General features: G+C 42.4%; 1 protein-coding gene across 3 annotated transcripts in view; it reads right to left on the reverse strand.

Annotated features, from left to right (window-relative positions):
• Positions 1-1,621: 1,621 nt before the first annotated feature.
• The window catches only part of snx19b (sorting nexin 19b), a 49,711-nt gene continuing 47,673 nt past the window's right edge, over positions 1,622-3,659 (reverse strand). For all 3 annotated transcript variants that reach the window (XM_015952086.3, XM_015952088.3, XM_015952087.3), the window contains exon 14: positions 1,622-3,659. This exon is cut by the window's right edge and continues 1,086 nt beyond it. The gene's annotated coding sequence lies outside the window, so the exon portion shown is untranslated.

The following is a 3,659-nucleotide window of genomic DNA, read 5'->3' on the forward strand; positions in this document are numbered from 1 at the left end:
GGAGGAGACCTAAAGGAAGACCCAGGACACGGTGGAGGGACTATGTCTCTTACCTGGCCAGGTGGGATTTCCCCGGAGGAGCTGGCCCAAGTGGCTGCGGGAGAGGGAAGTCTGGGCCTCTCGAGTTAGGCTGCTGCCCCCGCGACCCGACTCCGGATAAGCGGAAGAAAATGAATGAATGGATGAATGAATGGACTCCGTTTGATGCAACCTACAGCTGTTAAGGCACACGGACTCACGTTGGACTCTATAAAACATTGGTCTACAGAGGATTTTATCCATCGAGTGCTGGGGGTGCACAGCTATAAAACGTTACTAACTCCTTTTATTTGTGATTCAATTCAATTCAAAAATACTTTATTAGTCCCAGAGGGAAATTAGAGGCTAGATGTGGCTGGAGATCTACAGAACTGTTGGTAGAACATTGGCAAACACTACACCGCCTGTTTGATCTTCATTCAGAATCCTTGAGCACGTTTTAAACTGCTTTGACTAACAGGGAATTTCAGCCTCTTTCCAGCAGTAAGCAAGGAATGTTTGGAGGGATGAGCTCTCTGATGGACACCTGCTGCTTTGAATTTGTGAACGTGAAATGCCCGCTAATGGTAATCACGTTAAAGTGAATCAAACATCCACAGAAACCATAAAAGTCACTGTTAAAAGAGGCAAGTATCAGTGGAGACGATCTTTAATAAGTTGTATTGTTGCCAGCAGCATTACTGAACTCAAAAGTCTATGACAGTGCTTAGCCATGTCTTCATATCCCACACTCCCAGCATTCCAGTTTTTTCGAGTTTTATCCTCAAAAACAACCCGAGGGGATTTTCTCAGCGAGGCTAATCCACCACCGTCCAACGTCTCTGTTGTTAGAAAGGTGCAGCTCAACAGGAACTGCTGCAAAAATTGTTCTGATCCAAATCACTGAGAGCTCACTGTAACTGTTCACGCCTTTTTGTTGGTGCTGCATTAAAATGTGGAAAATGGAACACAAACACCAAAGCGACATCTAGTGTGTGGAGGTTGTAGTTGCAACAATAGAACAAGGTTTCCAGGCAGGGTGCCAGCTTTATTTGGTCCATCTGTTGTAGGCTTCACCTAAACTCACTCTGGTTTCATCTTTTATGGTCGCTCCTCTTCTGAAAAGGACGACATCTTCGGGGCTCTGAAGCAGCTGGTTGACATGCGTCCGCCATTTTCCACAGCACCAGCCTCGCTGTGCTGAGCAACCTGCAATGGTGCCCTCTACTGGCTGGTAGACATAAATATAAACCCAACGTTGTGCCCGTCGAAATAAAGATTTGATTATTTTTTTATTTAAATATAGCTTTTAAAGGAAATACTGCACACCTCTAAATGCCCAGTAAACGTATATTTTTAAATATAGCTTTTGTTTCAATTGTTTCATATCCAACCTTTAAATGAAGCGTCTCCAAGATAAATAAATTAAACGAGAGGTGATAGGACGTGTTGAGTGGCCAGGTTCTGAAAAAGCTCAGCTTAAACACGGCTGGGATAAATTTACAGCTAAATCTCATAAAACTAAACATTCTCTTGTAAAACATCACGAAGCAACTCTTAAGCCAGCGAGCAGAGTGTTGACGACAGATGAGAATTTAATACGTTGTGTTTGGTAACTTTATTGTTTTGGTAAATGCACGCAGCAACAAGTTACAAGATCGTGTTTACGAGCACAACACATGCACACCGACCAGTGCAGAGAGACACAGAACAAGTGAGAAAAGATCAGAGGGCAAAGGTCAGGATGACAGCTGGGGGGTGAGGGTGGGTGGGTGTGTGTGGGAGGGGAGGGGAGGGGGGAGTGGTGGGTGCAGTTCCAACAAAAACACGTCTGACCTTAGGGTCATTTCACATAAAGCTCCGAGACAAACAGCAAAGTGCACTTTTACACAGAAAATCACACATTTTCCTTCACATCTGATCAAAGTTAATGAAGCTTTTTTCTTTTTGGTTAACAATTATTTAAATGTGACTGCAGATTATTCAGCATTTCATAATAGTTGTTAATTAACTTTGAGCAAAAACATCTAAAAATAAAGGATCATAAGAAGAAAACACAACATCTAAATAAGCTTGGTCATGCATCATTGTAAGGTGAGAGCGGCTGTTGAAGGCGTGAGCTACGACCGACCCTAATGACCTCAGCACTTTGGCTTTAGACAACAACGTTAAGCTCTTGTGAGTAGCAAGGTACTCACATTTTCAGGTGCTTTTTCATCCATTTTACACAAAATGGGCCAATTATAAACAGTAAATATAAATTAAAAACATGAAATCATAAGTAAAATATTTACTTGGGAAGTAAAAATGTGAGAATTGGGGTCATTTTCTTCACTAGATATATGATAAACTTCAATGCAACCATCAGAAATATTAAGCAGCTTTTTCACACAAACTCACAATAAAACAGATTTGAGAGTTGATGTTCAGACCCTCCTCTTCCCCCTCTCAGCAGCTGATAAACTACAGAAGAATCATGTGATCAGTCTGCAGAAGAAACTGTGACTTCAGAACAAAACGAGGTGCATAACTGATTTTGGTTGGCCCTACGTCTAACACCCCCCCCCCCCCCCCCCCCCCCCAAAAAAATACAAAAGAAGAAATTCATGTTAAAGAGTTTAAACATTTGGCTTCTCTGTTAAAATCATAAATAAATAAAAAACACTGATTTGTTTCCTTCATTCTGTGACTCACCTGAAGGGTAAAGAAGTCTGGTAACAGCCCATTTTCAAACACACCGTGCATTTATCACCAGTAGAGTCATCAACCAAACCAAACTCATGGTCATTCCGCAGAGCTGATGTCAAGATGGGGGCGGGGCTACAGATAACATCAGTCAGCTGTCCGAGTCTAATATTCTCATTTGGACTCCTCCCATGGGATCAGAATGAAGACACGTTTGTTTTAGTTCTGAACTTACAGCACGGAAACAACACGACGAATCCTACAGATCTAACATTTAACTCATATTAGGATATAAATGCAGCAAAAGAATGAGCCGCGTTTAACTCCTCCATCAAACACCTTCAGCACTAACCGGACACTAGAACATGCTTCAGAAACTACACACTCACAGTGGATCATACTCTCAGCAGCAGCTCACAGATGAAACCCACTATGGTTTCTGACCAATAAATACGTTTATAAATACACAAAAAGCTCCTCGTGATTCAGATCACTTCACCAGGATGAGTGCAAAGCTTTAGAGAGCAGCAACACTGAGATTGGACTTCTTCTTTGTCTTCTAACTTGGAATGTAACGTTTCAAAAACTCGTGATGCTTCGGCTGAACGTGACGCTTGGTCAGTCAGCGTGGATCCACTTCCTGTGACATCAGGATGATGTTCGCTGTAACAGCTTCAGTCGTGTGTGAGCCACAAAGGCAATAAGATGCAAAGGCAGACTTTTAAAAGTGCGACCGTTGGTTTATCTCCCACCACTCTAAAACACCCTGCAAGTATGAATGCTCTTCAGTGTGTTCATTCTGCGCCATCTTCAATTCCTTTTACAGATTCCTTCTGTACACAAAGCATTCCTGACAGTTCCAGGCCAGTTTAGAAGCCAAAACTGTCAGGAAGAGGAACGACTTTTGCTGCTCTGTGTGCGCATAAAAAAGATCTCTGATCCTTTTGAACAAAGCT

This window comes from Nothobranchius furzeri, chromosome 13 (assembly GCF_043380555.1).
Source record: "Nothobranchius furzeri strain GRZ-AD chromosome 13, NfurGRZ-RIMD1, whole genome shotgun sequence".
Taxonomy (NCBI): Eukaryota; Metazoa; Chordata; class Actinopteri; order Cyprinodontiformes; family Nothobranchiidae; genus Nothobranchius; species Nothobranchius furzeri.